This window comes from Oryza sativa, chromosome 9 (assembly GCF_034140825.1).
Source record: "Oryza sativa Japonica Group chromosome 9, ASM3414082v1".
NCBI classification, from domain to species: Eukaryota; Viridiplantae; Streptophyta; class Magnoliopsida; order Poales; family Poaceae; genus Oryza; species Oryza sativa.
The window spans coordinates 7535450-7550055 of record NC_089043.1 but is presented as its reverse complement, the minus strand read 5'-3'; positions in this window follow the sequence as shown (position 1 = coordinate 7550055).

Below are 14606 nucleotides of genomic sequence, written 5' to 3'. Positions count from 1 at the left end.
TTGAGAGAATGCAAGGCAACAAACAGCATCAAATGTTGCAAAGACAACTGATCGCTTCATCGTAGGCTTTGCACATGGTGATGATGGAATTCACCACTTGTTGCACCGAGCCATATGCATCATTAAAGACTTGATCATTTCTTTGGAGCCAAATTCCCCATGTTGTGTAGATGATTAAACCGTTGAAATACCTCCTTTGTTCTTTGATCATTTGCTTCCTAGAAGCTTTCCCCCACTCAAGCATGTCACCATTAAAGGGAGACAGTGATGGAATCTGAAGGCCTAGCTTCAGCCAGATGTTGTTCCATACATGTCTCGCATAAAAGCACTCCATGAAGAGGTGCACACTTGTTTCAGGCTCTATACCACAGAGTGAGCAAATTGGGCTGTTATCCCAGCCCCTAAACTGAAGCTTGTCCGAGGATAGGATTTTCTTTTGCACCATTAGCCAGCTGAAAAATTTGCACCTGTTTTCAGTTTTGCTTTCCAAATGTAGCCGAACCTGACATCTTGTAAGCTTCCTGTGAATTGGATGCACTATGCTGAACTAGCCGAGTAAATCCCATTTGGTGTCCACCTCCAAGTTAATTTATCCTATGTCCCTTCCTCTAGATGAAACTGTATGATGAGATTCCATAGAAGGATGAATTCTCTAACTTGAGTAGTCGAGTTCATTCTCCTCAGTGGTCTCAACCAGCGGTGTACCTGTAGTTCCTATGCCACTGTCCTGTTCTTCCTTGTCGCCAGCTGGTAAAGTGATGGTGAGAGTTTCTTCGGTGATTTCCCTTTAGTCATCTGTCATGCCAGAATTTGGCTTTGCCTCCATTCCCTAGGGTTATTATCGTTGATGCCCTGACAGACTGCTTGTCAGTTTCATCACAAGGCAGGTTGTAGCCTTGGCAAGGTTTATCATCCGCTGTCCAATCATGCTAAGGCCCCTAGGTTCTTTGGCCTGCAAACCTTCTTCCAATTGATAAGGCAATGTCCACATTGGGCCTATTCTGAACCTGTCTAGAGAAACCCTAGATGAAATTTGTCCATCTTTTTTTCGCCCACTTCTTGAGAGAGAAAACTGTGAGGTGGTATGTTGGTAGGGCCGAAAGGGTTGATTTACCAAAACGGAGCGACCTGTCTTGTTTAGAAGCTTCCCTTTCCAAGTCGGGAGCCTTACGGAAAGCCTATGAATTAAGGTTGAACATCCAATTTTTGAAGTTCTCTTATGTGCAGAGGTAGTCCAAGGTAAGTGCAGGGGAAGGATTTTTGTTGAGCTGGGAATGGGGCCAGGATGTCCTGTAAATTGTGGTTTTCACACCTAATGGCATATACTTCGCTCTTTGTTAGATTGGTGACCATTCCTGTAGCACTCCCGAAGCTTTGTAGTATGGCCTGCACTGTTTGGAGTTCCTATCAGTCCGAATGTGTGAACACCACCATGCCATATACATATAGGCCGGGCTATGTTGAAGCGAGTAGTTCGACGATGGAGCGATTGAAGAAGGCCTGCTTCTTGAGCTGCGAGTAAGAGCTTTTGCAATGGGTCAATTGCCAGGATGAACAACATTGGGTAGAGGGGGTCACCCTATCAGAGACCCCGACCATGCGTGAAACACTTCCCTGCCCTGCCATTTAGAAGCACCTTTGAGGAAGCACTCACTGGGATAGACGTTACCTAGCCGATTCACCTGTGCCCAAAACCATGTGATCTCAAGTGGTTGAGGAGGTATGGCCAACTGATAGAATCGAAGGCCTTTCCTATGTCAAGTGAGAAGGATCACTGGAGTTTTGGAGGAGTGGTGCTCTTTAACCATGTTGTTGATGAAAAGGAAGTGTCATGTATGTTCCTTCCCTTTAATAAGGCACTTTGGTTCTTGGAGACCATATGTTGCAGCTTTGGAGCCAACTTGTTTGCAAGGAGTTTGAAGAAAAAAATTTCTGAAGGCATGGATGAGGCTTATCGATCTGAAGTCGCTCACTTAGGCAAAAGGGCAAAGTAGGCAGAATTTAGTAGCCACGGGCTGTGTGAGGAGAGGTTTGTTGCCTGATTTATAGCTTGTGTCAGGTCGCCCTATATGATCTCCCAGCATTTTTTTTTGAAGAAAGTGCCTGTAAAGCCATCTGATCCTGGGGCATTGTCTGACCTAGATTGGAAGACTGCTATTTTGTTTTCATCCTTTGTGAAAGGTTCATCGAGTTCTGAAAGGTCCTGTACTAGTTCCTGTAAGAAGCCGAAGTTAATCGTAGAGGTGTGCTCCCTATGTTCACCTAAATGCTGTCGGTAGAAGTTGAGTGGTTCCTTTTCTTTGTCCTCTTGTTTATGAACCAAGCCATTGTCGGTCAGAAGATGCTGAATGAAGTTTTTTTTCTTTTCGTTGCACTAGCTTTTATTTGGAAGAACCAGGTATTTGCATCCCGTGCTCTAATCTAACTTTGTCTGGATCATTGACATAAGCGGACTTTGTCCAAGGCAGTGTGGTCCAGCAGTTTTTGTTTTAGGAACTGCCTGAAAGCAATCTTCTCCTGTGAGAGACATCTTTATTCCTGTGCTAAGTCAAGCTTGTAGATTAGCTCGCGAGCTATCTCTATTCTGGTTTTTATTACTCCGATCCTGCCCCTGTTCCATCCTTTCAGCACGTTTGCATTTCTTGTTAGCTTAGTATGCAGGCACTTGATTGCATCTATTGAGAAAACTGTAGCCTACTGCACCGTCTCGATGAACCCTACAAGACGAGTCTAGTATTGTTCGAATGTGAAGAAGTTACTTTTGGGTCGCTCGGGATTGGTAGTGAAGAGCTGCGGGCGGTGGTTTGACACCAAGGTGGAGACTGCAGCTAGTAGGCAATTGGGGAAGCGCTCCTCCCAGTTTTGAGTACAGAACACCCTGTCTATCTTCGATAAAGTCAGTGAGTCTGTTTCACTAAACCAAGTGTAGCGTCGACCATTTAGCTTGATTTCTATCACCTCGATAAAGTTTAAGGTAGCCCTGAAGGATTGCATTAGACCCCTGTTGAGGTTGTTGTTGTTTTAGTCATTGTCCTGCACTATCAAGTTGAAGTCACCAACAATAATCCAATTTGGATTCATTTCCTTTTTTATTTGTTTCAGCTCCTCCATGAATTCTCATTTTTCGTTGTCAAGTTATGGGACATAAACACCTGTGATACTCCATACTGAGCCATCTTCCAATTCTGTTAATGTTGCCGAGACTGTATGTGTGCTCACCTGGACCATGCTTATTAAATATTTTCTATCCGAGGCAGCCCGTATAATGCCTCCCCCTTATTCTCAGTACCTGCAGGAAGTATAAATTATCAACAAAAGCAGGCCCTAGAACCCTGTTCACTGTGTCTTGATCAAAAAATTCAAGTTCTGTTTCCTGCAAGCACACACAAGAGCACTTCATGTGTCTCACCAAATTTTGACCACCTGTTGACACGCATTTGAATTTAGACCCCTAACATTCCAACTTAGGAGTGCACATTCATTTGTTGTCATCACTGGAAGCAAACACCTGAGTAATTGAGGCTAGCTGTTGTCTAGGCACAAGACTGTTATGGCACAACAAAATTCTCCATCGACTTCTGGGCCAAGCGCTCGCTTCTCCTCCCTCCCTGTGAGAGCCTGGTGGGGCTCCTTTTGAGCACCCTGCCTTTGGGCGCCTGTCTTGGAGAAGTTGGGAACAGAGGGGGCTAGACCTGCTCAAAAACTTAACTTAGGAAAGCCACGAGCTTCCCCTGCATTTCCTGGTTTGGCTTCTGTAGTGGCTGCTCCACCCGCCATACCTAAGGGAGAAGGGCGATCTCATCTAAAATCGGGCCAGCGGCGGCTGGCGCAATCAACGGCAACACCTGCGACGGGGATAGAGGATCAGGTAGCAGTGGGCGCGCTGGATCTAGGCCTGGATGTACAACGAGGGGCGACGCCTGCTGTGGCACAGTCACTGACGTTAGCGAAGCTAGAGAAAGCATCGGCGACACCCGAGGGGCCATCGGCAGCTCTGGGGATGGAGATCGCCTGCCCCATGGGGACCTTGTTCTTTCCCTTTTGATTGGTGAACCTGCCGCATGACAGTAGCCACCTCCATAGTACCTGCCCTTGTTTTCTTGCAGCCTGGAGGAAGAGCTCCTTGTGGGCGTAGCCCCGTGCACTGGAGGGACGTCCCAGCTCGACGGCCTACGTCTTTCCCCTGCCAGCGCGGAACGGGAGTGAGAGCAGCAGCCATCTCGCCCGAACACTAGCCTGGAGGGCACAGGTTCATGTGGAGGATGAAGGCCATCTTTGACCCCCAAGACCCCAAATGAAGTCATAGCGCTTCGTGGCTTCTTCATGGAGGAGAGCAGGACTGACCCAGATGATGCCACTCACTTTTCCATTTTTATTGTGGTACGTTCGTCGATGAAGGTTATTTTGGAACATAACAATTGAGCCCACAATATCATAGGACATTGTTATTTCTCATGTGAGAATCCAAAACATGATCTCATTTCTTCCCTCCTCCGACCGTTCCTCCTACTCTCTCTCTCTCTCTCTCTCTCTCTCTCTCTCTATCTATCTCTCTCTCTCTTCCAAGATTTGCTTTCCTCCCAAGATCCCCGTGTTATTTTTCGTGAACAATCAAAAGCTACCATCAATCTAATCTTAATGCGTTTTAAATCTTATAAGATTCTGCTGTGCATAGCTGTTCATCCATATATTTAGGTTTGTGTGCTTCAAAAAGACCATCATGTTTGAAGCTATTAACTAATCTATCATTGAGTTAAGGTTTAATTGAAGAGAAATTTGAGGTCATATAATGTCCGAGGATATGAGCTTTTTTTAAGATAATGGATAACAATTAGGTTTTTATTTCCATCAAGTGGTTTTACAGAGCCAAACAATTACAAGAGTTATTGGACTCTAAGCCTCAACACCGAAGAACATAATTAAACTTAGGAGGCTAAGAAAGAAAGCTACTAGAAGAATAAGGTTCACTCGCATTCCAAGTCTTTGCTTCAAACTTGCCACGATAGTTGTTCTCATGGAATTCCCCTGCCACAACAAGAGAGGAGGGGATGGGAGGTGTGGATCTAGTCTGCCGTACCCACTGTCATGCCACCCGATAGCCTCCACTTTCTTTTGCCACCGAGTCTAGTTCTGGACACGGGGATGAAGGAGCTTGCCCACAGCCTGCTGAACACCCACTGTCCCCATCCAGTATTGCGGATCTCTTCCATCTTGTTGTCGGCATGCCTTGCCTATCCTGATCATTGGGCAACATAATTGCCGTCCATAGCGCGGTGCTTGAGGAATACCCCACCAAGCGGCATCCTTGTCTGGATCAGAGCTGTCCACATTGGTTGTATTCCTCTTTTCCATACTTAATATATTGGAAGTCATGGTTTTATTTCTAAGAATTGGATTTATCCTTGTATATATGCGTATACATGTTTTCCTGGAACAATGAAATGAAAGAGGTGATCAAAGTGGAATACCACCTTGGGGTCTCATGGGTTACCCTCATACTCTTGAGGAACCACTCTCGTGGTTGTTTTCCATATTTACGTCATCAGGACAGCATTGAAAACTTATTGTCTTGTTAATTAATCCCTTTATTTTTTATGTTTAGAAATAATTTTGATAATTCATTTTATTAAAAAAATATAATTATTATTTATTTTGTTATGATTTGTTTTATCGTTACAATTATTTTAAGAAGAACTTATATTTTTCATATTTGTACAAAATTTTTAAATAAGATGAATATTAAAATGCATGTCTAAAAGTTAACAACGTTAAACATAGAAAAGATAGAGTGGTTGGTAACTCACTCGACCCAAGCTCTCTGGGATGTCACATGTATTATACCCCTTGTTTATTTTTTTTGTTGAATTGTGAGGTTAGTCAGATGTACAAAACTCCTACCATCATATGTGCCAAAATCGTTCAAAATGTATTTATAATTGTGGAGATTATGGGTACCAAATACCCACACGGCTGACCTAAGGTGGGTTGTAGCTTGGTTAATAATAATTGTACACAACTTGGTCGTAAGGATTTCCTTGCCGGTTAAGGCACACTACGCCAGATCGACCTATTTGTGACGGGTCAAAGTGACTCGTCAATAATGACCTCATCTTTGACCGGTTAAATTAGATCCTGTTCTAGATGAGGTTTAGGAATACAACCTGTCACAGGGATATAATACCTCACCTTTGATGGTTCATATGTAGATCCGACAGAGAACACCTCTGATAGGTATTAAATTTTCATGCCAGTCACAAATGACTTGAGAAAGAGTAAATACTCCCCTCCTCCCGAGACCCTCGTCCTTTCCCTCTCCACCATCTCTTCCTTCTTCCTCTCCAACTCTCTCGTCCTTCTACCTCTCCACCACCCCTACCAACGGCTAAGAGCTGCTACCTCCATCCCCCAATTGCCGAGCGCTGCCTTCGACTGTCGACCGCCGCTGCCTCCATCCCCAATCGCCAGGCGCCGGATCCGTCCTCCACGAGGTCAGGGGATACGGATCTGCTTGCCGAGCACCGTATCCTCCGTCCCTATGCATCACCGCCGCCTTCGACCACCAAGAGTCACTGCCTCCATCCCTCGACTGTCGGGCACTGAATCCACATGCCCCAACCTCGTCCGCCAAGCGCCACCGCCCCATCCCCTGTCCGTCGGGCATCGGATCCGTCCTCCACAAGGTTAGGGATGCAGATCTGGCCATCGGGCGCCGTCTCATCCATCCCAGTGCTCTGGCCGCCACCTCCGATCGTCGGGCGACGCCACCTCCATCCTACAACCGCGGGACACCATCTCCTCAATCCCCGAGCATCGTCTGCCACCTCCGACCACCGCCTCCATCCTCGAGCACCCGCCACCATGGCCTCCACCACCGTGGCCTCCTCCAAGCTCCTTGGAATTGCAAGTGTTTTATTTGTTTGTGTTTTATGATTTGATTTTGTATATCGCAAGTGTTCGATGCCATGTTTCTGATTGAGGTGCTTATGGTTGAGATTGGAGTGATTGAGGTGTGTTATGATTGAGATCGGAGAAGTAGATGACTCATTATAGAAGAAGAGTTGGGTCTTTTCTTTACTCTTGTTTTTCCTCTAGGAAGAATCTTATTCTAGATATTGCTTTTCTTCTTCTTTTTCTTCCATGGATCTAACCTATTGCAGCTGGGCACTATTTTTGTTTTTATTTTTTTGGTTGGGATTTTCACACTTGTGACAGGTGGCACATTATTTTTTTTATTTTTATTGGCTGGGTTATACTCAGCACTGACGGACTACAACTTAGTGAGCCGTTTGAGATATTACCTGTGACAGGTTCTATACTAAACCCGTCTCATCGGTTAGTCGCCACTGACGGGCCTTCACCTGTCTCACTGACCACTCATCTCTGACCAAAGCTAAACCCATTAGAGGAAAGGGTTTAGGCCTGCCAGAGATGACATGACCTGGCGTAGTGGCAGGACCCTAGATATCGCTTGGGTTTTTTCCTCTTGAAATTAATATTAAGGAAACTTACAAGTTCGACTATGTTTCTTATCCGTACCATTGCTCTCTAACCTATATAAATAGAGCAGGGAGCCATCCCAGGACATAAGCCACACCAAGATCGTCAGAACAATATAATACCCGGCATGTACAATTACCAAATAAGAGTAGGGTATTACATCTCATCGAGAGACTAAACTTTTGTGTCCGCATCCATTCACTTTTAGATATCGTACACTACCCTTTTTGTTATTACCGATACATAACATCGACAATAATCTATATACTCTCAATACATTGTTTCTCTTATTTATCAATATAAAATGGGTCATAGCTTTGGTTGAAAAAGAAAAAACAAATCCTTTGTCGAACGCATAATCCTTGATCATATTTCCCAAGACTTTTAACAACCATATATATCAACAGACAACAGTAGTCTTGTACCTTAGTTGGCTTCAAAAAACCATCTTAATTTTGCAACTAAGAGCAAGTTTAATAGTATAGTCAACTGTCGGCTCCAAATCATATATAGCCAACTTAATAGCCAATTCAAACAATAGTTACCTATAAACATGCATTATATAATTAATATCTGGTTCCACCTGTCATACACACATGAATCTTAGAGTCCGTACTGCAGCTGGCTACAAATCTGTAGCCCGCTACTCCTCTATTTTCTCTTTTATCTCATCGAAATATGTTTATAGCTGGCTTATAGCCTGCTATTATACCTGTCCTAAGTGCATTCCAACTACTAGCATTTAAATCAGTGGCTCATCTCTCTCACTATCTCACTGAAAACGACGTCGCGTTAGTTAGCTGCCTTGACGTGGCGTTTTTATAAGAATACACAGCACAAAGCGCTCAGAACGTGCGCACACTCGTCCCTTTAAATGCACACACGTACATCTTATCCCTATGAGCACATTTGAAAGCACACACGCACACCTTATACCTCGATATTACCGATATAAACTGGGCAGGTATATCTCGATATTGCCGAATCCACCACGGGTGTGTTACTGTCGACGGGTACGTTACCTACCACTGATAGAATAATTAGTTATAAATACGAGCACTCATTCAAACCTAAAAGATTTGAATCTGATATAGGCTAGTTCCACCACAACAAACCTAGCCAGTTCAACTAAAGGTTTTTAAGTAGTACCATTAATTTAAGCAAGCATATCGATGTGAATTATGTGATACGTCACTAGTATTTTGATGCATGTGTGTCCTAGGGGTGGAACAACAAAATTAATTAAAATGCTAGATTAAAGATTCACTAGTGGAGAAACCATCTTTGCTCGGTCGGCCGATTTTCACAATAGTCCCAGTTCCACTAAAAACCAGGACTAAAGATCATCTTTAGTCCCGGTTGATGGCTACAACGGGCATATTTGATCTTTAGTCCTGGTTGGTAAGATCAAAGATGTCAAGATCAAAGATGTTAGGCCTTGTCAGGCCCCCTAGGAACTTTAGTCCCGGTTGGTGATCCTAACTTTAGTCCCGGTTGGTGTTACCAACCGGGACTAAAAATCCCGATGATCTTTAGCCCCTGTTGATAAATAGATCCCCCCTTTATATATGTCTTCTTCCTCCTCTAGCCCGAGCAAGCTTTAAAATTTCTCTAAAAAAGAGGGAAGGTCATGCCAAAATTTCTTGTGAAATTTTTTTGGTGATTATATACAAATCGGAGGTGTCTAAAAGGTTAGTAACTTCATCCTCCAATGTTTTTTTGTTGTTATATTACTTTTGGAGCTATGTTTCACATATTTTTTTTGTCTCCAAAACATTGTTGTAAGTTGATGAGAGAGAAAATTTTTGTGGGGGAAGAAGAATATATAGGAATTTAGTTTGTTTACTTAAAAAAGGTTTTATTCTCATAGTTTAAAATATAATGAAAATTAATCTTAAATAATAGAAAACAAACTAAATTCAAAATTAAAAGAACTACAACATTAATATTAGTTTAAAACTTCAAAAATAATAAATAATAATTGTTTGTTGGATTATTTTAAAATTAACTTATGAATAATGATATGTCATTATTGTATGATTATTGAAAGAGTTTTTAATTATTTTACCATTATTGTATGACTGTCATTATTGTACGAATATTTATTTATGTATGTTTTTTTTTCATTTCATGTAGATGGATCGGCAATGGATGTACGCTGACTGGCGGTCGAAAGAGTTTATCGATGGCGTGCATTATTTTTTGAGAGTGGCCGAAGCTAACAAGCATAAGGGTTTTATTTGTTGTCCATGCAATAAGTGTAAGAACCAGAAGAAGTATTCTGCATCCATGACTATGCATTTCCTCTTATTTGAGTCGAGGTTCATGCCAAGCTATAATTGTTGGACATCCCACGGTGAGAAAGGGGTTGAAATGGAAGAAGATGAAGTGGAAGACAAGAGCATTCCGGACTGGGCTCAGTACGCTGGATTTGAAGGAAATCAAATGGGCGAGGTGGACAGGAATGCTGACGATAACGACGTTGTGGATGATCTTGGTCAGATGTTGCAGGACGCCAAGGAGGACTGTGAAAGTGAAAAGGAGGCCCATAAATTAGGGCGTATGTTAGAGGACCACAGAACGTCGTTGTACCTAGGTTGCGAGCAAGGGCACAAAAAGTTGGATACCACTCTGGAGTTCTTGCAATGGAAGAAAAAAATGGTGTTAGTGACAAGGCATTTTGCGATTTATTGAAACTCGTCAATAACATTCTTCCGGAGGGAAACAAATTGCCCGAGACAACGTACGAGGCTAAGAAGATAGTCTGCCCTCTAGGACTTGAAGTTCAGAAGATTCATACATGTCCGAATGATTGTATCCTATATCGCGGTGAGGAGTACGAGAACCTAGAAGCATGCCCTGTTTGTAAAGCACTACGATACAAGATTAGACGAGATGATTCAGGTGAAGTTGACGGGCAGCCAACGAAGAAGAGAATTCCTGCTAAGGTGATGTGGTATTTCCCTATAATACCATGGCTAAGGCGTTTGTTTAGGAACTAGGGGAATGCTAGAATGATGCGTTGGTACGCTGAAGAACGTCAACAGGACGGGATGCTGAGACACCCCGCTGATGGTTCTCAGTGACGAAACATCGACAGAACATTTAAAGTCTTTGGAAAGGACGCATGAAACATACGGTTTGGTTTAAGTACGAATAGCATGAATCCTTTTGAAGAGATGAGCAGTGGCCATAGCACTTGGTCCGTTACGATGTGTATCTACAACCTCCCCCCTGGCTATGCATGAAGAGAAAGTACATAACGATGTCGATTATTATTCAAGGCCCCAAGCAACCTGGTAACGACATCGATGTGTACCTAAGACCACTGGTCGAAGATCTGAAACTGTTATGGAAGAAAGAAGGTGTCCCCATGTGGGACGAGGACAAACAAGAGGAGTTTAACCTACGAGCGCTGCTGTTCGTAACCATCAACGATAGGCCTACACTTAGCAACCTCCTATCCGGGCAGTCTAACAAGGGGTACAAGGCTTGCACTCATTGTATGGATGAAACTGAAAGTACGTATCTTAAGCACTGTAGGAAGGTTGTGTACATGGGTCATCGTCGATTCCTTGCTGCAAACCACCCAGTACGGAAGAAAGGCAAGCACTTTGAACATAAGGCGGACCACCGTACGAAGCCTAAACATCGCAGCGGGAAAACAATGTTTGCTATGTTGAAAGATCTTAAAGTAGTGTTTGCAAAGGGGCCTGGCAGCCAGCCTATAGAGAGCGAAGATGGTCACGCGACGATGTGGAAAAAGAACTCTATATTTTGGGAGTTACCCTATTGGGAATTCTTGGACGTCCGCCACACAATCAATGTGATGCACCTCACTAAGAACCTTTGCGTAAACCTGCTTGGCTTCCTAGGTGTATATGGAAAGTCGAAAGATACACTAGAAGCACGTAGTGATCTGAAGCATATAGAACAACGCGGCGACCTTCACCCGGAACCAAAGGAGAAAGGAAGCCATTACTTGAGTCCAACCAGCTACACTCTTAGCAAGGCAGAGAAGGAAAGTATGATTGAATGCTTGGAGAGCATCAAGGTACCATTTGGATACTCGACGAATACAAAGCGAATAATAAGCACGAAGGAGAAGAAGTTCACAAACCTAAAATCTCATGACTGTCACGTGTTGATGATACAACTGCTACCAGTTATAATTCGGGGTATCCTTCCAGACAATGTCCAGGCAACAATAACAAAGCTATGTGCTTTCATGAACGCAATTTCGCAGAAGGTCATCGATCCGGATAGATTAGAAGCCCTTCAAAACGATGTTGTGCTATGTCTTGTCAGCTTTGAGTTGATATTTCCACCTTCATTTTTCAATATAATGACGCATCTGCTTTGTCACCTTGTCAAAGAGATCGGTATTCTCGGGCCTGTGTACCTACACAACATGTTTCCTTTCGAGAGGTACATGGGCGTTCTGAAGAAGTATATTCGTAACCATGCTCGTCCAGAGGCAAGCATCGCCAAGGGGTATGGAACATAGGAGGTCATTGAATTCTGCGTAGAATTTATTGAAGTCCTTCGCCTAATCGGGATACCTGAATCACGCCATGAAGGGAGACTACGGGGAAAGGGGACTCTCGGAAGGAAAGCAATAATGACGGTAGAAAACAATTTATTCCATAAAGCCCATTTTATGTTTCTGCAATAATCTTCATTGGTGGCTCCTTACATCGAGGAGCACTTGGCTCTAGTTCGTGCTAGAAACATCGGTAAGTCCGATGCATGGATTACACGGCATCACATTGATACTTTCCCCACGTGGTTGCGACAACATCTCATGGGTAACGAGACGATTAACCAACAACTGGCCTTCCTGGCGAGGGGACCATCTGGCTAGATCGCGACATTCCAGGGATATGAGATCAATGGGTACACATTCTACACGAGAGCCCAAGACATGAAGGGCACGAACCAGAACAATGTTGTTCGTATCGATACCATTGGACACGATGGTACAACTGGCGCGTATTACGGTGCCATCGAGGACATATGAGAACTTGACTATGGACCTCTCAAGGTCCCTCTGTTCCAGTGCCAATGGGTTAGGTTGACTGGTGGAGGCGTAACGATTGATGACAGTGGGATGACAGCGGTTGACCTTAACAAGGTTGGATACTTGGACAAACCTTTTGTCCTTGCCAATGATGTAACGCAAGTATTTTACGTGACAGACATGTCTAGCAAAGGAAAGAAGGGCAAAGGGCCTTACGAGCCGAAGCGCCACGTGGTTCTCCTAGGCAAAAGAAAAATCGTCGGAGCAGAGGACAAGACTGACGAGGATTACGATCAGTTTGATGGGCAACCCCCTTTCACAGTGACGATTGACCCTAGCATCCTCCTATCAAATGAAGACACCCCTTACTCACGTAGCGATCACAAGGAAGGAGTAATAGTGAGGAGAAAATACGTGCAGTCAACCGTCACCGCCGATGTATTGCCATAATTGTAAACTGTTTTGAATGTATTGAATATCCATATAAATCAATTGTTGTATGGCATATGTTAATTATGTGTGATTATTACATTTTTTTAACACGTTTAAATCGTGCATATGCTAGCTATGTATGATAATTAGAATTTTTAAAAGGTTTAAATCATGCATATGCTTATTACATACGATTATTAGAATTTTTAACAATTTTAAATCATGCATATGCTAGTTATATATGATTATTTGAATTTTCAAAGTTTTAAATCATGCATATGCTTATTACATATGATTATTAGAATTTTTAACAATGTTAAATCATGCATATGCTAGTTATATGATTATTTGAATTTTTGAAAGTTTTAAATCATTTTAATGCATTATTTAAAGGTTTTGTCATTAATTTTGTGACTTTAAATAATTTTAATGCATTATTTACTATTTTAGAAACCCATATGTAATGAAATTTAATATGCAGTGCTATTATCTTTAGTCCCGGTTCTTAACCCTAAGCGGTTTAAAAAAGAATTTGGAAATAGCGCGAAAAGATCTTTAGTCCTGGTTGGGGGATACAGCCGGGACTAGAGATAAATCTTTAGTCCTTCCCGGTTGTATCCCCCAACCAAGAGTAAAGATATCTTTAGTCCCGGTTATAGCCACCAACCGGGACTAAAGATCCCGGGGTATAAATATGCCCGAGCACTCGTCTTCTCCACCAACACTTAGATCTCTCTCTTTCTCTTTCCAAACTGCCTCGTCGTCGTCGTCGTGTACGCCACTCCCGACGCCGACGCCTACACCGCCACCACTGCCGACCCCGACGCCGCCGCACAACACCACCGCCTCCGTCGCGCCTCGGCCGCCGCGACGCTGCGTGGCGCCGACGCCGCCGCAGTCGCGCCATGCCACCGCTGCCATGCGCGCCACGCCGCCGCCTTTGCCGCCACGGCCTTTGCCGACGCCGACGCCGCCGCAGCCGCGCCACGCCACCACTGCCGCGCGTGCCACGCCACCGCCTTTGCCGACGCTGCCTTGGCCAATGCCGTCGCCGCCACTAAACGTGAACGAACGTGAATGAACGCGAACGAAATGTGAACGAATGCGAACGAACGTGAACGAAACGGGAACGAATGGGAACGAACGCGAACAAATGTGAACGAACACAAACGAACGTGAACAGAACATGAACGAACGCAAATCGAACGTGAACGAAACGCGAACGAACGCGAACAAACGGGAACAAACGCGAACGAATCGTGAACGAACACAAGTTTAAAAGACATAATGCATCACCAAACCCAAGTTACATGTCTCACAAACTAATCCATGAACCTAAACTTCTACTCCCCTTTGTAATAGTTTAATCATGCATCGCACTAATCAAAATATATTCCTTTGCGTTTGGACTAATACATTTTTTTCCATGTTGCAGAAAAGACGTCGTCATCGTCCCCCTCAAGCCGAAGTGCTAGCTAGCTCTAGGAGGAATTTGCGCAGGCAAGTGATGTAAATATATAATTATTAGAGTATTAATATATGATTATTAGAATTTTAATATAAGAGTACAACAGTTTTAATATATGAAACTTACACTTAGCATATATGATTATTAGAGTTTTAATATACGAAACTTAGACTTAGCATATATGATTAT